This window comes from Triturus cristatus, chromosome 3_1 (genome assembly GCF_964204655.1).
Source record: "Triturus cristatus chromosome 3_1, aTriCri1.1, whole genome shotgun sequence".
Classification (NCBI taxonomy): Eukaryota; Metazoa; Chordata; class Amphibia; order Caudata; family Salamandridae; genus Triturus; species Triturus cristatus.
Window position 1 is genome coordinate 634,807,852 of NC_140583.1, and position 27,401 is coordinate 634,835,252.

General features: G+C 43.9%; 1 long non-coding RNA gene across 2 annotated transcripts in view; it reads right to left on the reverse strand.

The window, feature by feature from the left end:
- Positions 1–27,401, reverse strand: part of LOC146860678 (uncharacterized) — a 272,227-nt gene that overhangs the window by 49,610 nt on the left and 195,216 nt on the right. For both annotated transcript variants that reach the window (XR_014979195.1, XR_014979196.1), the window contains exon 2: positions 17,394–17,516. This is a non-coding gene — a long non-coding RNA (uncharacterized LOC146860678). The remainder of the gene's footprint in view (positions 1–17,393; positions 17,517–27,401) is intronic.

Genomic DNA, 27,401 nt, shown 5'->3' on the forward strand with positions numbered 1-27,401 from the left:
TGCCTCAGGGAAAGTGCTGGATGGTGGTGTCAGGGACTGTCCGGGACTATGTGGGGAACACAGTCAGGGACTTGGGCAAGGACTAGGAAGTGGGTAGAAAACGTACACAGAAAGAGGAGTACAGCGCTGCCCAGGATCATACAGGGAGTCAGAGGAGAAAAAGGGATCCAAAGGGGAAACCTGTACAATGGAACAAGATGGGTAAGACTCAGAAAGGAAGGGAGGGCACTCACGAGGCAGTTTAGCATTCAGAATAACTACACCCAGGACGAATGTGCAAGACATATATATAATACAATATTAAAAATAAAAGGGGGTGTGGGGTAAAGCACTCAGGAGCTCCACACGGTAAGACTGAAGCTCAGTAAGTTTATCACCCACAATTGCTGTTACAGATACTGACTGCAAATACCCACTTATAGGATATGCATGCAAAGGCAGGGTCTGTGGAGCTTACATCTATGGTGATGTTATAAATGCAACTCAAAGACAATACTCACAGTGAACAAGAAACACCACCTAGGTAGTCAGCTGTGCCCATGGATCCTGGCGATCAAACAGGAACACGCAAGGCAGTAACAGCAAGGGGGTAGAACTAAACACAAGCACAATAGACAAGGAGCTAGGAAGGAGGAGTGCTTAACATGAAAGGAAGGAAATCACAGTGCACACTTGGCAGAAAGCAAGTAACAAACATACAAGGCAACAGAAGCAAGGCAGCAGAATAGAAAGACAGCAAACTAGGAACTGGAACCAAGGAAATGGGAAGAAAGGCAGGGACTGGAGAAGGATATATAGAAGGAGAGGCTACAATGGTGTACTAGAATAGTGCAGGTTAAGGAATCAAGAAAACAAAGTAGCATAGAAGGCAGTGCTGGTGCAGGAACACGAATTGAGCTGAGGCTCAGGAGTCAAGGTAGAACTGCAGGCAGTGCTGGTTCAGGAACAGGGAATTACTAAAGCTTCAGGAGTCAAGGTAGCACTGCAGACAGTGCTAGTTCAGGAAACAGGGAAATTACAATGGCTCAGGAGTCAAGGTAGCACTGCAGACAGTACTGGTTCAAGGAAACAGGACATAGCTACAGCTCAGGAAGCAAGGAGTCAAGAGCACTGCAAGCAGTGCAAATCAGGAACAAGAAAATAGCTGAAGCTCAGGAACGGGAACACAGAATAACTATAGCTCAGGAACTCATTAAAACAAGGTAGCACTACAGGCAGTGCAAATTCAGGTACAAGGAATAGCTATAGCTCAGGAATCACTGGGAACAAGAATATCAAAAGCTCAGGAAACACTGGAAACAAGGATCGGTCTCACCGGAAAACAGCTACAATGACCAACCTTGGCCTGAAGGGAGCTGGGGCTTAAAAGAGCTCACAGTAATCATAAGCATCAGGTGTGAGCACGCTAGCAGCAGCCAGCCGCAAGCGAGCTGAAATCCTCCACCCATCCTTGACCTGCAGGGGTGGAGACGAAGCCGAGAGCAGGGAATTCTAGGTGATAGAGTTTCCAGCATGAGCAGACTGGCTTCTACAAAACCCGGCATGGATTGGGAATGGATGTCAATTCCTAAATGATGTCCAAATGCCTGGAAGTCAGGATATGCGTACAAGGGAGTGTCTGGAGGCATATTAGAACACTGGAAAGCCCCACAATTCGGCCCTTTGGTGGTGGGCACGAGAGCACAGGGAGTGAATTGTGACAGGTGCAATTTTATTATTCCTACTCCGCCAGATGCTAGCCTCATGGAAAGGGTTGAATAGTGGTGTGGGCAAATTTACTATTACTACACCGACAAGTGTTTGCCTCAGGCCAAGTGTTGGATGGTGGAGGGGGCAAATTTATGATTCCTACTCCGACAGGTGTTTGCCTCAGGGAAAATTGCTGGATGGTGCTGGGGGCAAATTTATGATTCCTACTCTGACAGGAGTTTGCCTCATGGAAAGTGCTGGATGGTGGTAGGGGCAAATTTACTATTCCTACTCCAACAGGAGCAGGCTTCAGGGAAAGTGCTGGATGGTGGTGGGGGGCACATTTACTATTACTACACCGATAAGTGTTTGCCTCAGGGAAAGTGTTGGATGGTGGTGGGGGCAAATCTACTATTCCTACTCTGACAGGTGCTAGCCTCTGGGAAAGTGCTGGATGGTGTTGGGGGCAAATTTACTATTATTACACCGACAAATGTTTGCCTCAGGGAAAGTGTTGGATGGCGCTTGGGCAAATTTACTGTTCCTACTCCGACAGGTGTTTGCCTCAGGGAAAGTGCTGGATGGTGGTGGCTGCAATTCTACTATTGCTACTTCGAAAGGTGCTAGCCATATGGAAAGTGCTGGAGGGTGATGGGGGCAATTTTACTATTCCTACTCTGACAGGTGCTAGCCTCAGCGAAAATGTTGGATGGTGGTGGGGCAAATTTACTATTACTACACCAACAAGTGTTTGCCTCAGGGAGAGCGTAGGATGGTGCTGGGTGCAAATTTACTTTTCCTACTCTGACAAGTGTTTGCCTCGGGGAAAGTGCTGGATGGTGGTTGGTGCAAATTTACTATTCCTACTCTGACAAGTGCTAGCTAGCCTCAGGGAAAGTGCTGGATGGTGGTGGGGGTACATTTACTATTACTACACCAACAAGTGTTTGCCTCAGGGAAAGTGCTGGATGTTGGTTGGGGCAAATTTACTATTCCTACTCTGACAGGTGTTTGCCTCAGGAAAAATGCTGGATGGTGGTGGATGCAATTTTACTATTCCTACTCCGACCGGTGCTTGTCTCAGGGAAAGTGCTGGTTGGTGGTAGGGGCAAATTAACTATTCCTACTCCAACAGGTGCTAGCCTCAGAGAAACTGCTGGATGGTGGTGGGGGGCAAACTTACTATTGCTACACCAACAAGTGTTTGCCTCAGGGAAAGTGTTGGATGGTGCTTGGGCAAATTTACTATTACTACACTGACAAGTGTTTATGTCAGGGAAAGTGTTGGATGGTGGTGGGGGCAAATTTACTATTACCACACTGACAAGTGTTTGCCTCGGGGAAAGCGTTGGATTGTGGTGGGGACAAATTTACTATTCCTACTCAGACAGGTGTTTTCCTCAGGGAAAGTGCTGGATGCAATTTTACTATTCCTACTCCGACAGGTGCTTGCCTCATGGAAAGTGCTGGATGGTGATGGGGGCAAATATACTATTCCTACTCCGACTGGTGCTTGCCTCAGGGAAAGTGCTGGTTGGTGGTAGGGGCAAATGTACTATTCCTACTCCAACAGGTGCTAGCCTCAGAGAAACTGCTGGATGGTGGTGGGGGCAAACTTACTATTGCTACACCAACAAGTGTTTGCCTCAGGGAAAGTGTTGGATGGTGCTTGGGCAAATTTACTATCACTACACTGACAAGTGTTTATGTCAGGGAAAGTGTTGGATGGTGGTGGGGGCAAATTTACTATTACCACACCAACAAGTGTTTACTATTACTACACTGACAAGTGTTTGCGTCAGGGAAAGTGTTGGATGATGGTGGGGGTAAATTTACTATCGACACACTGACAAGTGTTTGCCTCAGGGAAAGCGTTGGATTGTGGTGAGGCAAATTTACTATTCCTATTCGGACAGGTGTTTGCCTCAGGGAAAGTGTTGGATGCAATTTTACTATTCCTACTCTGACAGGTGTTTGCCTCATGGAAAGTGCTGGATGGTGGTGGGGCAAATTTACTATTCCTACTCCAACAGGTGCTAGCCTCAGGGAAAGTGCTGGATGATTATTCATAAATCACTCTAAAACTGCCTCAGAGATTTACTTTACTGGTATCAGATATAGCTCTCAGCGCCGAGACACCTATGAGTAATTGCAGCGCTTTAAAAATCGCATAAATAAATAAATAAATAAATAAGATGGTGGACGGGGGCAAATGTACTATTACTACATTTACATGTGTTTGCCTCAGGGAAAGTGTTGGATGGTGGTGGGGCAAATTTACTATTCCTACTCCGACAGGTGCTAGCCTCTGGGAAAGTGCTGGATGGTGGTGAGAGCAAATTTACTATTAATACACCGACTAGTGTTTGCCTCAGGGACAGTGCTGGATGGTGGTGGGGCAAATTTACTATTATTGCACCAACAAATGTTTGCCTCAGGGAAAGTGTTGGATGGCGCTTGAGCAAATTTACTGTTCCTACTCCGACAGGTGTTTGCCTCAGGGAAAGTGCTGGATGGTGGTGGGTGCAATTCTACTATTGCTACTTCGAAAGGTGCTAGCCATATGGAAAGTGCTGGAGGGTGATGGGGCAATTTTACTATTCCTACTCCAACAGGTGCTAGCCTCAGAGAAACTGCTGGATGGTGGTGGGGGCAAACTTACTATTGCTACACCAACAAGTGTTTGCCTCAGGGAATTTGTTGGATGGTGCTTGGGCAAATTTACTATTACTACACTGACAAGTGTTTGTGTCAGGGAAAGTGTTGGATGGTGGTGGGGGCACATTTACTATTACCACACTGACAAGTGTTTGCCTCAGGGAAAGCATTGGATTGTGGTGAGGACAAATTTACTATTCCTACTCAGACAGGTGTTTTCCTCAGGGAAAGTGCTGGATGCAATTTTACTATTCCTACTCCAACAGGTGCATGCCTCATGGAAAGTGCTGGATGGTGGTGGGGGCAAATTTACTATTCCTACTCCGACTGGTGCTTGCCTCAGGGAAAGTGCTGGATGGTGGTAGGGGCAAATTTACTATTCCTCCTCCAACAGGTGCTAGCTTCAGGGAAAGTGCTGGATGGTGGTGGGGGGCAAATTTACTATTGCTACACCGACAAGTGTTTGCTTCAGGGAAAGTGTTGGATGGTGCTTGGGCAAATTTACTATTACTACACTGACAAGTGTTTATGTCAGGGAAAGTGTTGGATGGTGGTGGGGGCAAATTTACTATTACCACACCAAGGTGCCAATTACGATCCTGTAAAAACCGGTTACGAACCGTCGGACGGAGGCTTTTTTCCGTCCGACTCGTACCCGGTTGTAAAACATTACAAACATGCAAGTACGATTCGCACGGAAACACCATTTCCGTACGAGTCGTACAAAACACCGACCTACGAAAATATACATACAAATGTGATCCAGGGAAAGCGCCGACGTGACGTCGGGACGCCCTCAGGCAGCGTTTCACGAACCAGGAAGTACGATTCGAACCGACAGCGGTCCGGACGGCAATATTCTTACGACACCCAAAAAGTGCCGGAAAAGCGAAGTACGCCGCGATGCGAGTGGAATTGGGGGCCTGGTACGCGCCGAACACCCCCCCAGCCCCCGTGAGTACGCGCCGTACCCCCCCCCAGCCCCTGTATGTACGCGCCGTACCCCCCCCAGCCCCCGTATGTACGCGCCGTACCCCCCCAGCCCCCATATGTACGCGCCGACCCCCCTGTGTATGCATGGAGCATACCCCCCATGTACGTACGAGTCGTACCCCTGTGTATGTACGGTGCGTACCCCTGTGTATGCATGGAGCGTACCCCCCTGTGTACGTACGAGTCGTACCCCCATGTATGTACGGTGCGTACCCCCAGCACGTAGCGACTCGTACGTACACGGGGGGGGTACGCTCCATGCATACACGGGGGGTACGCACCGTACATACACGGGGGTACGACTCGTACATACACGGGGGTACACTCCATGCATACACGGGGGGTACGCACCGTACATACACGGGGGTACGCACCATACATACACGGGGGGGTCGGTGCGTACATACCGGGGCTGGGGGGGTACGGGTCATACTTACACTGTTGGGGTGGGGGTACGCTCCATATGTCCGCGGGTGAGGGTACGGGTCGTACTTACACTGTTGGGGTGGGGGTACGCTCCATACATACGCGGGTGTGGGTACGGGTCGTACATACACGGTTGGGGTGGGGGTACGGGTCGTACATACACGGGCGGGGTGGGGGTACGGGTCGTACATACACGGGTGGGGATTCGACTCGTACATGGGAGGGCTGGGGGGGTGATGGGCGCGTATGCGGGCACATGTCTCCATGGTTGCTATGGGAGTTCGGTGCGGACGGTGTTTTTTCCATCCGGTTGTAACATCGGACGCACGGGATGGATCGTGATTCCGCGGTCGGACTTCACTTTTCACATTTGTACGGTAAATCGTCTGAGGACGTGTCGGACACATTTTCCGACCCGAGGACGTGTGGGGAATAATTCCCAATGCGGTTCGTATGGACTTTTTACCATGCGAATCGTGATTGCCAGTTTGTACGGCACTTGTACGATTCGTACGGTAAAAAGACCGGATACGAGTCGTACGGGCAATTTTTTTACCGGATCGTGATCGGCACCCAAGTGTTTGCCTCAGGGAAAGCGTTGGATTGTGGTGAGGCAAATTTACTATTCCTACTCGGACAGGTGTTTGCCTCAGGGAAAGTGGTGGATGCAGTTTTACTATTCCTACTCTGACAGGTGTTTGCCTCATGGAAAGTGCTGGAGGGTGGTGGGGGCAAATTTACTATTCCTACTCCAACAGGTGCTAGCCTCAGGGAAAGTGCTGGATGGTGGACGGGGGCAAATGTACTATTACTACACTTACGTGTGTTTGCCTCAGGGAAAGTGTTGGATGGTGGTGGGGCAAATTTACTATTCCTACTCCGACAGGTGCTAGCCTCTGGGAAAGTGCTGGATGGTGGTGAGAGCAAATTTACTATTAATACACCGACTAGTGTTTGCCTCAGGGACAGTGCTGGATGGTGGTGGTGCAAATTTACTATTACTACACCGACAAGTGTTTGCCTCAGGGAAAGTGTTGGATGGTGGTGGGGCAAGTTTACTATTCCTACTCCTACAGGTGTTTGCCTCAGGGAAAGTGCTGGATGGTGGCAGGTACAATTTTAATATATCTACTCCGACAGATGCTAGCCTCATGGAAAGGGCTGGATAGTGGTGTGGGCAAATGTACTATTACTGCACCAACAAGTGTTTGCCTCAGGGAAAGTGTTGGATGGTGGTGGGGGCAAATTTACTATTACCACTCCGACAGGTGTTTGCCTCATGGAAAGTTGCTGGATGGTGGTAGGGGCAAATTTACTATTCCTACTCTGACCGGTGTTTGCCTCAGGGAAAGTGCTGGATGGTGATGGGGCAATTTTACTATTCCTACTCTGATAGGTGCAAGCCTCAGGAAAAGTGTTACTATTACTAAACCAACAAGTGTTTGCATCAGGGAGAGTGTTGGATGGTGGTGGGTGCAAATTTACTATTCCTAGTCCGACAGGTATTTGCCTGTTTGATGATGGTGGGTGCAATTTTACTATTCCTTCTCCGTTAGGTGCTAGCCTCATGGAAAGTGCTGAATGGTGGTGGGGGGCAAATTTACTATTCCTACTCCAACAGTAGCTAGCTTCAGGGAAAGTGCTGGATGGTGGTGGGGGGCACATTTACTATTACTACACCGACAAGTGTTTGCCTCAGTGAAAGTATTGGATGGTGGTGGGGGCAAATTTACTATCCCTACTCTGACAGGTGCTAGCCTCTGGGAAAGTGCTGGATGGTGTTGGGGGCAAATTTACTATTATTAAACCGACAAATGTTTGAATCAGGGAAAGTGTTGGATGGCGCTTGAGCAAATTTACTGTTCCTACTCCGACAGGTGTTTGTCTCAGGGAAAGTGCTGGATGGTGGTGGGTGCAATTCTACTATTGCTATTTCGAAAGGTGCTAGCCATATGGAAAGTGCTGGAGGGTGATGGGGGCAATTTTATTATTTCTACTCTGACAGGTGCTAGCCTCAGCGAAAATGTTGGATGGTGGTGGGGCAAATTTACTATTACTACACCAACAAGTGTTTACTATTACTACACTGACAAGTGTTTGTGTCAGGGAAAGTGTTGGATGGTGGTGGGGGCAAATTTACTATTACCACACTAACAAGTGTTTGCCACAGGGAAAGCGTTGGATTGTGGTGGGGACAAATTTACTATTCCTACTCAGACAGGTGTTTTCCTCAGGGAAAGTGCTGGATGCAATTTTACTATTCCTACTCCGACAGGTGCTTGCCTCATGGAAAGTGCTGGATGGTGTTCGGGGCAAATTTACTATTCCAACTTCGACTGGTGCTTGCCACAGGGAAAGTGCTGGATGGTGGTAGGGGCAAATTTACTATTCCTACTCCAACAGGTGCTAGCTTCAGGGAAAGTGCTGGATGGTGGTGGGGGGGCAAATTTACTATTGCTACACCGACAAGTGTTTGCCTCAGGGAAAGTGTTGGATGGTGCTTGGGCAAATTTACTATTACTACACTGACAAGTGTTTATGTCAGGGAAAGTGTTGGATGGTGGTGGGGCAAATTTACTATTACCACACCAACAAGTGTTTGCCTCAGGGAAAGCGTTGGATTGTGGTGGGGGCAAATTTACTATTCCTACTCGGGCAGGTGTTTGCCTCAGGGAAAGTGTTGGGTGCAATTCTACTATTCCTACTCTGACAGGTGTTTGCCTCATTGAAAGTGCTGGATGGTGGTGGGGCAAATTTACTATTCCTACTCCAACAGGTGCTAGCCTCAGGGAAAGTGCTGGATGGTGGATGGGGGCAAATGTACTATTACTACTCCGACTGGTGCTTGCCTCAGGGAAAGTGCTGGATGGTGGTAGGGGCAAATTTACTATTCCTACTCCAACAGGTGCTAGCTTCAGGGAAAGTGCTGGATGGTGGTGGGGGCAAATTTACTATTGCTACACCGACAAGTGTTTGCCTCAGGGAAAGTGTTGGATGGTGCTTGGGCAAATTTACTATTACTACACTGACAATTGTTTATGTCAGGGAAAGTGTTGGATGGTGGTGGGGCCAAATTTACTATTACCACACCAACATGTGTTTGCCTCAGGGAAAGTGTTGGATGGTGGTGGGGCAAATTTACTATTCCTACTCCGACAGGTGTTAGCCTCTGGGAAAGTGCTGGATGGTGGTGAGAGCAAATTTACTATTAATACACCGACTAGTGTTTGCCTCAGGGACAGTGCTGGATGGTGGTGGGGCAAATTTACTATTACTACACCGACAAGTGTTTGCCTCAGGGAAAGTGTTGGATGGTGGTGGGGGAAAATTTACTATTTATACCCCGACAAGTGATTGCCTCACTGAAAGCGTTGGATGGTGGTGGGGGCAAATTTACTATTACCACTCCGACAGATGTTTGCCTCATGGAAAGTTGCTGGATGGTGGTAGGGGCAAATTTACTATTCCTACTCTGACCGGTGCTTGCCTCAGGGAAAGTGCTGGATGGTGATGGGGCAATTTTACTATTCCTACTCTGATAGGTGCAAGCCTCAGGAAAAGTGTTACTATTACTAAACCAACAAGTGCGTGCATCAGGGAGAGTGTTGGATGGTGGTGGGTGCAAATTTACTATTCCTAGTCCGACAGGTATTTGCCTGTTTGATGATGGTGGGTGCAATTTTACTATTCCTTCTCCGTTAGGTGCTAGCCTCATGGAAAGTGCTGAATGGTGATGGGGCAAATTTACTATTCCTACTCCAACAGTAGCTAGCTTCAGGGAAAGTGCTGGATGGTGGTGGGGGGGCACATTTACTATTACTACACCGACAAGTGTTTGCTTCAGGGAAAGTATTGGATGGTGGTGGGGGCAAATTTACTATTCCTACTCTGACAGGTGCTAGCCTCTGGGAAAGTGCTGGATGGTGTTGGTGGCAAATTTACTATTATTACACCGACAAATGTTTGCCTCAGGGAAAGTGTTGGATGGCGCTTGAGCAAATTTACTGTTCCTACTCCGACAGGTGTTTGCCTCAGAGAAAGTGCTGGATGGTGGTGGGTGCAATTCTACTATTGCTACTTCGAAAGGTGCTAGCCATATGGAAAGTGCTGGAGGGTGATGGGGGCAATTTTACTATTTCTACTCTGACAGGTGCTGTCCTCATCAAAAATGTTGGATGGTGGTGCGGCAAATTTACTATTACTACACCAACAAGTGTTTACTATTACTACACTGACAAGTGTTTGTGTCAGGGAAAGTGTTGGATGATGGTGGGGGCAAATTTACTATCGACACACTGACAAGTGTTTGCCTCAGGGAAAGCGTTGGATTGTGGTGGGGACAAATTTACTATTCCTACTCAGACAGGTGTTTTCCTCAGGGAAAGTGCTGGATGCAATTTTACTATTCCTACTCCGACAGGTGCTTGCCTCATGGAAAGTGCTGGATGGTGGTGGGGGCAAATTTACTATTCCAACTCCGACTGGTGCTTGCCTCAGGGAAAGTGCTGGATGGTGGTAGGGGCAAATTTACTATCCCTACTCCAACAGGTGCTAGCTTCAGGGAAAGTGCTGGATGGTGGTGGGGGGCAAATTTACTATTGCTACACCGACAAGTGTTTGCCTCAGGGAAAGTGTTGGATGGTGCTTGGGCAAATTTACTATTACTACACCGACAGGTGTTTGCCTCAGGGAAAGTGCTGGATGGTGGTGGGTGCAATTCTACTATTGCTACTTCGAAAGGTGCTAGCCATATGGAAAGTGCTGGAGGGTGATGGGGGCAATTTTACTATTCCTACTCTGACAGGTGCTAGCCTCAGCGAAAATGTTGGATGGTGGTGGGGCAAATTTACTATTACTACACCAACAAGTGTTTGCCTCAGGGAGAGCGTTGGATGGTGCTGGGTGCAAATTTACTTTTCCTACTCCGACAAGTGTTTGCCTCGGGGAAAGTGCTGGATGGTGCACATTTACTATTCTTACTCTGACAAGTGCTAGCTAGCCTCAGGGAAAGTGCTGGATGGTGGTGGGGGTAAATTTACTATTACTACACCAACAAGTGTTTGCCTCAGGGAAAGTGCTCGATGTTGGTGGGGGCAAATTTACTATTCTGACTCTGACAGGTGTTTGCCTCAAGGAAAATGCTGGATGGTGGGGGGGGGCAATTTTACTATTCCTACTCCGACCGGTGCTTGTCTCAGGGAAAGTGCTGGTTGATGGTAGGGGCAAATTTACTATTCCTACTCCAACAGGTTCTAGCCTCAGAGAAACTGCTGGATGTTGGTGGGGGGCTAACTTACTATTGCTACACCAACAAGTGTTTGCCTCAGGGAAAGTGTTGGATGGTGCTTGGGCAAATTTACTATTACTACACTGACAAGTGTTTGTGTCAGGGAAAGTGTTGGATGGTTATGGAGGCAAATTTACTATTACCACACTGACAAGTGTTTGCCTCAGGGAAAGTGTTGGATTGTGGTGGTGACAAATGTACTATTCCTACTCAGACAGGTGCTTACCTCGTGGAAAGTGCTGGATGGTGGTGGGGGCACATTTACTATTCCTACTCTGACTGGTGCTTGCCTCAGGGAAAGTGCTGGATGGTGGTGGGGCAAATTTGCTATTCCTACTCCAATAGGTGCTAGCTTCAGGGAAAGTGCTGGATGATGGTGGGGGCAAATTTACTATTGCTACACTGACAAGTGTCTGCCTCAGGGAAAGTGTTGGATGGTGCTTGGGCAAATTTACTATTACTACACTGACAAGTGTTTATTTCAGGGAAAGTGTTGGATGGTGGTGGGGGCAAATTTACTATTACCACACCAACAAGTGTTTGCCTCAGGGAAAGCGTTGGATTGTGGTGGGGGCAATTTTACTATTCCTACTCGGACAGGTGTTTGCCTCAGGGAAAGTGCTGGATGGTGGTGGGGGCAAATTTACTATTCCTACTCCAACAGGTGCTAGCCTCAGGGAAAGTGCTGGATGGTGGACGGGGGCAAATGTACTATTACTACACTTACATGTGTTTGCCTCAGGGAAAGTGTTGGATGGTGGTGGGGCAAATTTACTATTCCTACTCCGACAGGTGCTAGCCTCTGGGAAAGTGCTGGATGGTGGTGAGAGCAAATTTACTATTAATACACCGACTAGTGTTTGCCTCAGGGGCATTGCTGGATGGTGGTGGGGCAAATTTACTATTACTACACCGACAAGTGTTTGCCTCAGGGAAAGTGTTGGATGGTGGTGGGGGCAAATTTACTATTTATACCCCGACAAGTGATTGCCTCACCGAAAGCATTGGATGGTGGTGGGGCAAATTTACTATTCCTACTCCTACAGGTGTTTGCCTCAGGGATAGTGCTGGATGGTGGTAGGTACAATTTTAATATATCTACTCCGACAGATACTAGCCTCATGGAAAGGGCTGGATAGTGGTGTGGGTAAATTTACTATTACTGCACCGACAAGTGTTTGCCTCAGGGAAAGTGTTGGATGTTGGTGGGGGCAAATTTACTATTACCACTCCGACAGGTGTTTGCCTCATGGAACGTTGCTGGATGGTCGCAGGGGCAAATTTACTATTCCTAGTCTGACCGGTGCTTGCCTCAGGGAAAGTGCTGGATGTGGTAGGGGCAAATTTACTATTCCTACTCCAACAGGTGCTAGCCTCAGGGAAAGTGCTGGATGGTGGTGGGGGGCAAATTTACTATGACTACACCGACAAATGTTTGCCTCAGGGAAAGTGTTGGATGGTGCTTGGGCAAATTTACTATTCCTACTCCGACAGGTGTTTGCCTCAGGGAAAGTGCTGGATGGTGGTGGGTGCAATTTTACTATTCCTGCTTCGACAGGTGCTAGTCTAATGGAAAGTGATGGATGGTGGTGGGGGCAAATTTACTATTCCTACTCAGACCGGCGCTTGCCTCAGGGAAAGTGCTGGATGGTGATGGGGCAATTTTACTATTCCTACTCTGATAGGTGCTAGCCTCAGGAAAAGTGTTACTATTACTAAACCAACAAGTGTTTGCATCAGGGAGAGTGTTGGATGGTGGTGGGTGCAAATTTACTATTCTTAGTGCGACAGGTATTTGCCTGTTTGATGATGGTGGGTGCAATTTTACTATTCCTTCTCCGTTAGGTGCTAGCCTCATTGAAAGTGCTTATTGGTGGTGGGGGGCAAATTTACTATTCCTACACCGACCGGTGCTAGCCTCAGGGAAAGTGCTGGATGATGGTAGGGGCAAATTTACTAATACTACCCCAATAAGTGTTTGCCTCAGGGAAAGTGTGGTTGGTGGTGGGGCAAACTTACCCACCACCATTCAGCACTTTCCATGAGGCTAGCGCCTATCGGAGTAGGAATAGTAAAATTGCACCCACCACCATCAAACAGGCAAATACCTGTCGGAGTAGGAATAGTAAATTTGTCCCACCGTCATCCAGCACTTTACCTGAGGCAAACACTTGTCACTGTAATAATAGTAAATTTGCCCCCATCACCATCCAGCACTTTCCCTGAGGGTAGCTAGCACTTGTCAGAGTAGGAATAGTAAATTTGCACCAACCACCATCGAGCACTTTCCCTGAGGCAAACACCTGTCGGAGTAGGAAAAGTAAATTTGCACCCACCACCATCCAACACTCTCCCTGATGCAAACACTTGTTGGTGTAGTAATAGTAACACTTTCCCTGAGGCTAGCACCTATCAGAGTACGAATAGTAAAATTGCCCCATCACCATCCAGCACTTTCCCTGAGGCAAGCGCCGGTCAGAGTAGTATTAGCTGTCAGAGTAGGAAAGTGCTGGATGGTGGTGGGGCAAATTTACTATTCCTACAACGACAAGTGTTTGCCTTGGGGAAACTGTTTGATGGTGGTTGGGCAAATTTACTCTTCCTACTCCAACAGGTGTTTGCCTCAGGGAACGTGATAGATGGTGGTGGGGGGCAATTTAATTAACTTAAATTAAAAATGAATATTTAAACAGTACATTTCACATTTTCTTTTCTTTTCTTTTTTTTAAACTCTTTTTCATTGAAAAACAGGCATGTTACAATTAGAACACAACACTGTACAGGTAGCCAGTAGCAATCATTCCAGTAACAGCTGTTTAACACAATAAAGAGGGATGTCAGCAGGAGTTCCGTACAATCAGATTGCAGCAGCAGTATCATCTCGGCTTCTCAGTATTTCACATATATCCCCCAGGAATGTGTTCCATGGCCCCCATATGTGTGACCATTTTTTCAGATATCCCCTGGAGACATAAATGGGTAACTCTGTCACAGTACACCAGTCCATTTCCCTGGCCAAATCAGAAATCCTTGATGGGTTCAGAGCAACAAAACCAATTTGATGTTACATTGTATCGGTTGTCCCAATATCTCTTCCATCATGAGTACCACCCCCTCCCAGTATTTCTGAATCGTCGCACATTCCCAGAGTGTATGGATAAAGGTGCCCTCCTGCCCACATTGTCGTGCACTGCCACTATCTTGGGTGGAACCCAAATGGACCAATGAGGGCCCTGACAAGTACGTTCTGTGGAGGATCTACATTTCACATTTTCATTTCTGTTCTTTTTCAAGCATGCAATAAAACAGTGATTTTTCTACAATTTTCTACAGATAATATCATATTATCCCACAAGTGTGGATGAACACATCCATAACCACAAAAAACTGCTAAAGCCCATCAACACAGAGGAAGCCAAACTGTACAAGGTAAAAATGATCAAAAACCACAAATAATAACTTTTTTTGCAGGGTTCAAGTTAAGAAACAGTTCTATGGAAAAAGTAACATTGCATACAAAATTAGAACCTCAAAAACAACGAAAATGATTTTTTCTAGTAAATATTGACTAAACTTTTTCTTTGCAGGCTATTTGTAGAAGTACATTTTTCATAGCAAAAAACTAAGAACATTTCTGCCCTTTTTTCAGAACCAAAGAAGCTAAACCACAAAGCACCACAGAAAGAACAATTCAAAGAAAAATTCAAAGAAACCCAGCATCATCTCCAGGACTTTCCGGTCACACAACAGAAACACCCTAATAAAGGTAACCTGTTTCATTCTGTCAAGTCTCTCCAAAAATAACCTTTTTTCATCAAAGGTATCAAGGCAGCAAACAATTCCAAACCAACATTGCCAAGCCAATGCATTTAAATCCTGGTTCAAAAAAGCTGTCAAATAAATAATGTACTTTACTTTTACGCTTGCAAGCAAAATATTTTTTAAAGCAATCATAAACAAAATCACTCAAACAATGTTTTCTCTTTTTCTTCTTTCTACAGAGAATGGCAGCAAGAAATCAAGCCAAATATTTGAAATCAAGCAGAGGAAAAAGACTGTTAAGTTTCAGTGGCTACGTTTATTGTAAGGAGAGATTACCTGAGCCCAGGTGTCATTGGAGATGTGTGCATTATTACTCATCCCATTGCACAGGCAGAGGGGTTACTCTTGGTGACACTGTTGAAAGGACCACCAAGCATAACCACTCTGCCTCTGCAATGGAGATAGAGGTAAGAGGAAATATAAATGAAATGAAAGACCTGTCATCCACCTCCACTGAATCCTGTGGCTAGGTTTTGATGGAGGAATCACAAAACATTCCTATTCATGTAGCAAGTTGCATGCCCACGATCCCCAACCTATGCAGAATTATACAGTGTAAAAAACAGGCAAGTAACCCCCCACGTGTAACACCCCAAACCTTCTATGATATTAACATTCCTCTTGAGCTTAATGTAACTGTTACTAATTAAACCTTTCTTTTGCATGACAACAGAAAACCTCTTAAAGAATTATAATCTTTGGCACACCCCATAATCTTGTTAAGTTAGAGACTAGTGATATTTGGATGATGGATGGGACGTTTAAATCCATACCCCACCCATTCACCCAAATAAACACTATTCACGCCTACATTAATCATACAGTGGTGCCCTTAGTATACAGTTTACTCCCTCATAAACAAACCTCAGCATACACTGAATGTTTGTCAGTGATCAAGCTAAAACCATGAACAAATGTTATAGAAAAGTGTTGATTGACTTTGAATTACCTATGATTAACACAATTACCAAAATATACACGGATACCCAAATTCAAGGAAGTTTTTTCACTTTTCACAGGCTTAGAGGAGAAAAATTAAAAAAACATCCTTAGTTGAGGATTACATATCAGACAGTAAACTGTCATTTGAATTGAAGAAACTAACAGCACTTTGCTTTGTTCCTCCTGACAGTGTAGATGAATACTACACATCTATTACTGAATCTGACTATTTTTCTGCAAACGAGGACAAATTGGCACCCCTTCTAAATTATTTTGAAGACACATGGATTGGCCATCTAAGCAGGTCAGGTCGCAGGAGAAAGCCACGTTTCCATGTGAAGTGGTGGAACTCTTACTTGATCTGCTTAGAGAGAGGAGCAAAAACAAATAACGCCATAGAGAGGTGGCATAACTACTTCAACAAATCAATAGGTAAACCACATCCTAACTGCTATCATTTTTTGGAAATGTTGAAGCAGGAGCGAAGTTTCCAAGATATGAGAATTGCGCAATCATTGACTGGTAGTCTGAACCCATGAATTTCAAAAAGAACAAGAGAAATGTCAGAGCAACTATTGGGTGCAATTCAACAATTTTCGTTGATCGTGGCTTCAGACTCCCTAGAACATATTGCACACATCCTACATTTCTAATCTACAATAACCCCTAAACCACCTTACTTGCCTGTTTTGAAAATGAATTTCCTTAATTCAATTGGCATTTTTCTTATTTTAAAAAAAATCAAAATTAAAAGTCGGGTTTCTTACCTTCAGTTGTCTCCTTTTTTCAACTCTTGAACTTGCGAGCAATCCTATATTTCACCAAGAGTCTTGTAAAGTCCATTAATCCATAGTAAATAATGCATAATCCGCGATGCAAACCGAATCTCGAGTCAAACTAACCAAAATGGACATAGTTCGGCAAAGCCAATTTTTACAGCGAAAAAGGAGCTGAAAACTGTACTGTGCTCACCTACAAACAACGCATCCCCCCCAAAAATCCTGAAAAATAAAAGATGTTTGGCAAAATTTGCAACAAGAAATCCATGCTGCAATCCACTCTTGACCGAAATCCAGCAAAAAAACTTGAATAATAAAAGATTTTTGGCAAAATTCACAAGTAGAAATCCATCGTTGCAATCCTCTCTCAACCAAAATCCAGCCGAATTAAAAAAAAATGTAACAAAAATTAAAAATTGTCCCAAAAAGTAACTATGCGATCCATGCCATCTGTGTCCATGTTCCTTCCTTCTTCCCGAAAATCCACGACAACTCAATACATTAATTTCAAAATCCGTCACATCAAAAATATTTTTTAAAATATTGCTTTTATGACACTTTGATTTAAAAAAAAAGGTAATCATTCTTTTAAAATTATTCTCTAAAACCGAAAGTGTTACGAAAGCAATCAACCGGACGTGGTCCTACAACTGCTACCTGCAGAGTTACAAACTTTTTGGTTAAAACATACAAAACTTTAAAAAAACAACTATGCTAGTTCTTACTACCTCCCTCCTCTCTCCTTACAATGAACTATACCACCCTTAATCTATCTTTAATTTTTTTAATTCCCTTACTTGTATGCAGCTCTTGCTTGCTTCCAATCCTGACTGCGACGTTCTTCCCAATGACGAAACTTACGTACAAGCGGCAAAAGGACAATTTCTCTCATTTATTCTAGTGGGAAACTGTGGGAAAACCTACAAAAAAAAAAAACTGTATGTTACAATACAGTAAAAAACATGTTTATTAAAAAAAATATTACCTTTAATAAAGTTTTTTAAAACTTTTTATTGTAATTTTTCAAAAATGTCATTACATTTTTTAAATGTATAAAGTTTGCTACAATACTTTTAATGTGTCCCTTTTTTGCTTGAAAGTTATTATATTATTTATTAGTAATTCTAAGTTTTTTAAAATGTTCTATGTCTTTTTGCGAACTTATATTTCACATATATGCATGTTTATTATTTTTAAACTAAATTAATATACTTTTTTAGGATTGTTAATTACCTTATAGTAATTTTTAAATAAATATTTATTTTTTGCTTTATGTTTTTATCTACACCTGGATATTAATTCACTCCCTCACTAATAAACTCTATTTCCTCCTCGATCCCACCCCAACGGATGGGCGCCAAACTCTTTTTTTATTCTCGTTTTTTTATTTTCTAATTTTATTCTACAAAGAGTAGTAATTATTAATTAATTCCAGTGTACTAATATTAAAAACTGGGTATTAATTTACTCCCCCACCCAAACCCCTGTTGCCCTAGCATCCCATCCCAGGGTATGGGTGCCAACCCCTTTTATTTATTTTAATAATATATATTAATTTTACAATTAAATTAATGATAAATTAAGTAATAATGAATACTCAAGTTTTAAATTAATACCAGAGTATTAATACACCCCGACCCAAAACCCCTGTTTCCTATGCATCCCGCCCCTTCTTATAGGTGCCAAGCCCTTTTAATTAATTTTTAGAAATATTTAATTTTTAAAATGAACTAACAGCTAAAATAAATAATAATTTAATGTTTGTGTATTAAAATTAATACCTGAGTATTAATGCACACCCCCACCTAAAACCACTGTTTCCCAAGCATCCCGTCCTAGGGGATAAGTGCAAAGCACTTTTAATTAATTTCTTTGATATATTTGATTATTATTTTTAAATACTAACAACTAAATTAAATTATAATTAAAAGGCAAGTATTAAAATTTAATACCGGAGCATTAATACACTCCCCCACCCAAAAACCCTGTTTCCCAATCATCCCGTCCCAGGGGAAGGGTGCCAAGCCCTTTTAATATTTTTTTTTAATATGTATAAATTTTATTAAATACTGACAACTAAACTAAATAATAATTAATACTCAATTATTAAAATTATTACCTTAGTATTAATACACGCCCCCACCCAAACCTCTGTTTTCCAAGCATTCCATCCCAGTGGATGGGTGCCAAGCCCTTTTAATACATTTTTAAGTTAAACTGTTAGTAAATATTTTTAATTTCATATAATTTTTAAACTTGTATAATCCCCAAGTATAAAATAAATACAGTCAACCACCCATAAAAAATAAAAACTTACCTCAAATGCTAACCTTAAAAATAAACGTTTACCTCCAATACTCACCTTACAACGTGTTGTAATGGCATGAGTTGTAATGGCACATGCGTTGTAATGGCATGCGTTGTAATGACACCTGCATTGTAAAGGATGCATTGTGCAGGCATTACGATGTAATGCCTACGTTGTAATGGACGTTTCCCTAGCGGGTGGCTCCAAGGTCCAAGACATACCTGCTCCTCTACCCCTTCTCAATCTAGTCTGCTCTGTCTCCAACTAGTCTTCCAAGGATGGCTCGCAGCAGGCTGTCAGAGCTTCATAATGTCCAAGGGGCAGGGGTGTGAATGGGCAGCACACATTGTTAGGTAAACCACTGGTCTTCCCACTCTTAGGAGGCAGCAGTGCATACTCCAAACAAAGCCTCCTCAGTGTGCACCAATGCCTCCATGACCCAATTACTGTGTCTCTCAGCCCACGCCCCTGCACAATGTAAGGTGTTTCTAACCCAATATATTTTTGCTGTCGGACTTGGGACAACCATCTGCCAATTTGACTAAAGTGAAAAAACACTGAGGGCCGATTAGGATGTCGGTCGGAAGACTCCGACCACAGGTTGGAGTCTTTCTGACTGGCATCCTTGGTTTAAGCTCAGACCGCCTTCCTAAAAAGAAGGCGGTCAGAGTTTAAACTGGCTGGTCATTCCGGCTGCCTTCCGACAGGTTCATGGAGCCCATCGGCCAATTAGGGGCCGCACATAATCCCTTCAAGACGGCATTTACGCCGTCCAGATAATGTTGGTTTCAGACAGGCTTTCCTTGTTGGGCTTTTCGACATGGAAAGCCTGTCAGACAGTGACTTAGGGGGCCCCTAGCAGGGCCCCCATCGATCAGCGGCCTCTGGTTAGGGGCCTGGGGGGCATTTATGGTCCCCCCTGTAAATCCTTGCATCCAGTGGCAGGCACCATGAGGTGCCTGCCATGGGGTGCAGAGATTCACAGAAACTCCCAATTCTCTATGGTAGCATGTGCTGCAGCTGGTTTCCAACCGTAGCACAAGCTTCCATAGAAAAATGGGAGTTTGCGACTGCACCATGTGCGGTCGCATCGTAATAGAGGGTGTGGAACCGCTGACCTATGGTTGGTCCTATCTCACACCGAGACGGTGTGCATCCGCCCAACATTGTAATAGGCCCCTGAGTAATTATGCTCTGCAATCTCTCACTTCAATCCCCAGTCAACAAGGTAACAGGAAACTCATTATACGTTATAAGAAATATAACATGTGTCTTTCCCTACCTAGGGCTCTCACAAAGAATACAGGCAACACTAACCCTAGTGACATCAAGACTGGATTACGCAAATGGATGGTATATCGGCCTTCCAAAACATTCAATTGACAAATTGCAAAGAATCCCGAACACTGAAGCTAGGCAAGTCGTCAACCTAAACAGGTGTGACTGAGGGCCTCATTAGGATGTTGGAAAAACAGAAACCAAAAAAAGGATATTTAAAAACAACATTTGTAGCATTCTTTCTGGGCATCATGCCCACCAATGTTGGACAATAATGAACCCCTTTCTGTCATTCAGGTACCTCAGAACAAGAGGTCTGCAAAGCTCATTAGTATCTCAGCAGTACAATACATCCAATGTTCTCGGCCAGGCATCATCTTGGAAATGTCGCTTCTGATGGGGGACAGCACCTCTTACAGTTCACTGCCAGGTGGCTCATGGTCTGAATGGCTCCAAAACCTTGCTCTAATTCCCCTCCATGTCCTCTGCATTGTCATGTCTGCAGTATCTCTTCTGCAGAGAAACTGAATGGTCAAAAAATCAAAAATTGATGAGTGGGAGGGTAGTCCAGGCCAGCAACGCCCATTCACATTGAATTCATGGTCCCACCCGAAGTTTATCTCTATCAAAACACCCTTTTCAAGTTTCCTGCCTAGAAATAACCACAATCCACCAATGGGAGCAGACTAACTCACTTGTAAAAGGATGCCATACTGAAAGAATGGTATGAGTGAATAAATCTATTTATGAACCTGAACTTCCACTGTTCCTGATTCTGCACATTCAGAATCTAAATAAGCCCTTGCAAATGCTCATATTTGCACATTTCAGTAACACTTACTTGCACACGGGGGGATGTTCACAAAGGTAAATTTACACATGAGTAAATCTACATGAGTAAATTTACTATAACACTTTGGGGCCAATTACGATGCCATAGTAAACGTCTCTGACCCTTGGTTGGAGCCGTTCCTACAGCATCGTAATCTGCTGTTCGGATTCCTTAACAACCGACCCATTTGGATGGAGTCGGTCAGAAAGGATTCCGAACTGGATTTCCGAATGGCTTCCGATTTGCTCGGAAAGTCCATCTGCCATTCGGAAGCCTCCAGTAATCCCAAGGTCGGCTCTTTCCTCCCGAGGGAATACCATGTTGCATTCCGACAGCCTTTCTGTGCTGAACTTTCAGACACAGAAAGGCTGTCAGAAGTCGACTTTGGGGGCCACCAGCAAGGCCCCATGGGTGCATGGCCTCCGGTTGGAGGCCAAGGGGGCCACCTATGGTGCCCCACTGTTAAACCCTGCACCCCGTGGCAGGCACCTAAAGGTGCCTGGCACGGGGTGCAGGGATGAACTGCACCTCTTCTCTTTACAATTAGAGCATGCATTCAGGTCGGAATGCATGCTCCCATTGTAAAGAATAGGAGTGCGACCGAAAAGTGTTCGGTCCCATCCGAATTGTTGGGTTGGGACAGCCGACAGGAGGTCGGTTGGTCCCAGTTCCGAATCGATGTCGGATGGACTCAGATCCATCCGACATCGTCATAGCGGGCCCTTGGTAGTAAATGTAACACTTTTTGGCTACTCACCATTTATTAGTGTAAAATGTACTTGAAAATGTAGACTTACATGTCTCCCCCTCCTTGGTGGAGCCTAATTTACAAATGTAAAGTTACCAATTGTAACTTCACATGTAGGCTTCAATCTCTGCCAATGTGGCGGAGATCTCAGTATGGTAAACTATAGAGAATTGTAAAACGTTTATTAAAGTTTGAAACAATTGTAAAAGTGCAAATGTTTTTGTTAATGAATTTTATAAACATATTTTTAAATGTAGAACAAAATACAAAAAATGCTACAACTCTATTAACTCAATTTAGAATTATTTATTTAATTATCTTAAATAAAGTACATTGTTTTTTAAGACTTATTGAAAAAACCCATCTAATGGAAAATGTTTCAAAGTAATTATTATGTATTATAAATTATTGAAACTTGTGAATAGTATTAATTTATATAAATTTCTTTTTTAAAATACAATTACACTTATTTCCAAATTTGAAAGAGCAATTTAAATATTTTACAATAAAATACATATTTTTAATGTATGCATTTTTTTTGGGAGATTTAAACACATTTATATATTTCTAAATAAATGAATTTATTATATCCTACGGGGTGTATTGGTGGTATGGCCATGTGTGATGCTGGACTTACTCCAGATCTAAGCTGGAGTACATTTACTGCTGGTTTAGGTCCTCTGTCTGTAGTATTTTTAGAAGTTCAGTCAGTGGGTGAGTTCATGTTCCAAAATGTTCCGAAACCCCTTCCATTTAGCTTTAAATATTCCCCATTTCCCTGGAACTTCTTCCTGTCCCTCTCTCATTTAGTATTAAAACATATATGTACTAACCCTGGGCAGTGAACTCTGCTTAGCGAGCGGAGTTTTTTTCACGCTCGCGGTCGTCAACGTCAAGTTGGCAAGCGAAAGAAAGGAAAATCCACCTCCTGGCGAGATTTTTCCTCGTTCGCAATCGTCAACGTTAAGTTGGCGAGCTCGAGGGTGGAAAATCAACCACCCAGCGAGATTTCTCAATGCGGGCGGTCGGATTTCTCATTGCGAGTGGTCCCGTGTGCTTGCGACCGCTCACCTTGTGAAACCATCCGTTCGTGTTGAGAAAGCTGACGCTCAAGTTAAAAATCTACTTGAGCGGCAGAAAGGAAGCAGAGCCTGCTTGCGCTGTGCATGTTGCCGTTCGCGATGATTGCACGGTGCGGACAAACACCCGCGCTGAAAATCACTGCGAACAGCATTAATCTAATACACTCTGCTGCTTGCAGAGTTCCGCGTAGCGCAGCGGAGTTTGTTTTGCTATGCGGAACTCCGCGAACTCCGCACAGGCTTAATACGTACACACCTCTACATGTAGGTTAGTATATAGCATTTTGTAGTAAGCGAGCAGTACTATTGTAGAGTACTACTAAGGAGCCGATTCCCATCTCGCTGGGAGAAGGCTGAGTCCGACTCGGATCCGGAGGGCTTTCCGACCGTCTCATGCTCCGGGTCGCCGAGAGCCTGAGTACGACGCAAACAAGCACTGACGGACACGGATCGTCGGAGCCCCATTGAAGTCAATGGGAGCCTGTTGTACGACGCGTACATAGGCTCCCATTGAAGAAAAAGGTACGTTGTGCACAAGGACGCCCCCTGTAGTGGGGGCGCGTCTGTGCCATCCGCACCTTACATGCATGTCTAGTGGGGACCCTTGGGTCCCCCCTCTGATAGACTCGTAAGGCTACGGGTGAAGGGGGTCTGGGGCGGACCCCCGAAGTCCGCTTCCCAGAGCGTTTAAGTGTTGGAGGCTCCGACTCGGTCCGGCTGTCCAAATCGTGCATCGTACTGGCTTGGCCGGAAATCCCATCCATTGCATGGCACGGTTTGCTTACGGACGAGACGTACGGAGCGGTTTGGACCTGGGAACGATTCGGTCGGCGATTTTGCGTTTCTCGCATCGTACTTGCTCGCTCATACAGCTGTACGAGTCGGGCGGAAAACACGCATACAGCTCGTACTTTTTCCGGCAGGATCACGTTCTGAGCCCTTCCGAGCAAGATCGGAATCGGCCCCTAAATGTATTACAAAATGCAGTTTGCAAATAGGCCACACAGCCTAGTGAGTTAGGCCAATTTTGATACATTTCCTCATAAGCATTCTTATTGTCACGGATAAGATGCCTAAAGTTTGTGGTCAGGGTTTAGATGACCTGGATTACAGCGGAGGCATTCCTCATTCTACAGTATCTTGCTAGAATACAATGTATAAATTATGAACTGTTCCATAGTAAATGATACAATATATACATTAAGAACTGTCCTATAATAAATGGTAGACCAGCATTTCCAAGAACAAGCCTATTGCAGATTACAAATCAATAAGGTCAAAATAGCCAGTAATTAACATATTGGCTCATAATTACCCTTTTTATTTGCTGATTCAACTATTTATTACAACTTTCTGATGTACTTGGCAAACAACTGACTGCATCCATGTCTTAGGCAGATTACACTCAAATGATTTTATTTTTGGACAAGAATGTCTTTGGCTCCGAACAAAATTTCATGACTTGCTTTACCCAAGTGGTCAGATGGATGGAATGTAATCATCTGAAGTGCATGACAGAGAAAACAGAAATTCTCCTGTTTGGGAAAATTTAACGTAGTGGCCTGATGTTCCTTTGAACCCCTCTCCCCCAGAGATTCTATCTCAGAATTTGGGAGTAAAATTTAATTGTGATTTATCTTTTTGTCCTCAAATTCTGGTTGTGTCTGGAATTTGTTTCTCTCTTGTTAAATAATCTTAAAGGTTTTTGTTAATTTCTTTTTTTACCAGCTAGAAAAATGGTAGTCTATGTCCTTATTATCTCAAAGATTGATTGTTGCAATAGTCTCTATCCTGGTACCTCAAAATAATTAATCAATAAGTTACAAGTGGTACAAATTGCAGCTGCGCCATTGGTGTTCAAGCTCCCTCGCAGGAGTTCCATATCCAAGGGACTGAGGACACTCGATTAGCTACCGGCAAATAATATTTTATTTCAATCCTTGTCTATAGTTTTCAGAGCCCTTCATCAAACAAATCTGAGATACCTTTCTGACCTGTTTATATATTATAATACTCATAGTATTTTAATATCAAATACTGAAAAATGTCTGAGAATTCCCATTTTCAAGTTATTTTATGGTATATTGATTTGTATAGCGCACCAATCACCCAAAAGGGTATACAGTCACTTGGTCAGGTGTATAGATATCTGCTCACCAAGGTGCTCATATGAAGAGCCAGGTCTTTAGCTACTTGCAGAACTCAAGAAGTGAGGAGGAGACTCTGATGTGTTGAGGGAGGTCGTTCCATGTCTTGGGAGTGATGCAGGAGAATGAGCACCCTCCCATTTTGCCTTTGCTTTTGCAGATGCGGGGAATGTCTGGTGGGTTGGTGAAAGTACATTTGGCTGTTCAAATATTCTGGTCCTGTTGGGCTTCATATGTGTGTGTGAGAAGTTTGAAGTGGCTGCACGTGTGAATGGGGAGCCAAAATCAGAGGCAGAAGACCCGTTTCTCTTTTAGAAGCTACAGCCTGGAATCAACTCCCCCTCTCCTTGAGACTAGCTGAAATCGAGGGAGTTTTTAGAAAGCGTCTAAAAACTTGGCTATTTTTGGTGGTGAATGAGTTGTTTGGCCATTTTTTTAAGAGCTCTGTTTCGTCCTTTCTTTTTTCCTTCCCTTTCAAACTTTTCTTAGCAGTGGTTTTTAGTAGATGGTCTTGTGTTTTGGAACAGCACCAGATGTGCCATTGAAGTGGCAGTGTGCTTTATAAATAACTCTTTTCATTTTATTTCATTTGGCTGTGCACCAAAATATGAAACTCTCTTCGGATCCATATATCCTTTAGCTCTGCCCTTTCCTAGAAAATATAGTCTTTGGTAGGAGGTAATACCTCAATGAACTCTGAATATCAATACATTTTATTATTTTAATTGATGCTTGAATTCCAAACACACCTTTTTCTACTGATATTTCAAACTGTGCAAGGCATGTTGCCTCATAGGAATTAACATGTCTTATTGTGTAAAGCTACTGTGCCGCCTATAGAAGCTATACAGCTTTCCAACACCTAAATTGGCAAGGCTTACAGTCAGCAACACAGTATAACAATCAAATCATGAATTGTCCTTCCCAGTAGGAATTTTTGCTATTGCTCTGTCTAGAAGGGGTTATTGAAATTTTCAATAGTTAACTCTATCAAACAAAATCCATCTGTAATATACCATTGCCACAAGAAATGCAGTCTTATTTTCAGGCTGAAATTAAGAGTCCATGGGTAGAGTTTGTTATGCACCAGGTATGTCTTCCAGTTTACTGAGCAAATCAAAAAATCGCAATGTACTAAGAACGCATTTTGGGAGCGGAGCCTGGTGTATGCTTAGCAATGGGTGGGTAGACACCAGCCAGAGATACCCTAGCACCCATTTGGTATAAATAGTGGCCTGCCACTTTGCCAGAGACTCTCAGTTTTAACTTCCTACCTGAAGGCTTCTAACCCAACTTACAGATCCACACTGAGTCAGTATGGATCATTTTGCCGAAAGTGCTTCTGTCATGTGGAATTGAAATACTGGCCATCTACCATGTCATGAGCTGGCCTGTATTATTTTTAGTTTTGCAGAAACGAACACTCACATCAGGGGTTTATTTCTGTCAGTGCCTGGAATTGGAAAAGATTACTCTAGGAACCCATACATTGGGGGTAAATATGTGGCAGTGGGAAGTGGGTGGAGTCATGAGGAGTGGAGCTTGAAAAGCAGAGTCTGACAGACAATTTATACATATATTTAAAAATCATCTGCTGCAAGGAAATTGCCAACAAGGACATGTGTGACAGTACAACTGTTCTAGATTGCTTAATTGGTAAGAGGTTGCATTTTAAAATATCTTAAAGGGTTAAGATGCCTGCTACAGAGATCTTTGTGTGCTCCATCAATTTTGAGGGAATTATAATAGATGTAAGATAACTCTGGTGGTTAATGCAGTTCTGGGAGACTTCTGTGTTTTGTCCAGTCACAGTTTTAACCCATAAAGTAGCATAACGGGTTATTGTGCCTACTGCTAAACCCATTGTGTAACACACAGATCGCAGATTTGTATTTTATGTAGATGAGGAAGCTGGCTACTGCTTTTCACACTGAGGTCATTAAGTTATTTCCAGTTCATAAAGCTGCGATCCTTCTAAAATAGCACTGTGATCTATTTACCACCCTCAAGTCACTGCATGCAAACTGTAAATTGAGCGTTTATATCCTCATTGTTTTTTTCTCACTCTGTTGCTATTCTATGATTGCAAAGAAGGGCTTTTCTGGAAATTATTAAGGTCTTGTTAGTACAGACAGCTAAATCGCTGTGCAACATTTCATATCCTGACTTTGTGTTTCTCCCGACCATTCTCCTTTGACATATAGGTGCCGATTACGATCCTGTAAAACCCGGGTACGAATGGTCGTACGGAGGGTATTCTCCATACGACTTGTAGCCGGGAAATCCTCCTTACAAAGCAGCAAGTACGATTCATACAGAAATACCATTTCCGTACGAATTATAAAAAACTACGTGCGGCGAAAAAATACCCACAATTCCGATCCGGGACATCGCGTACGTGATGTCCGGA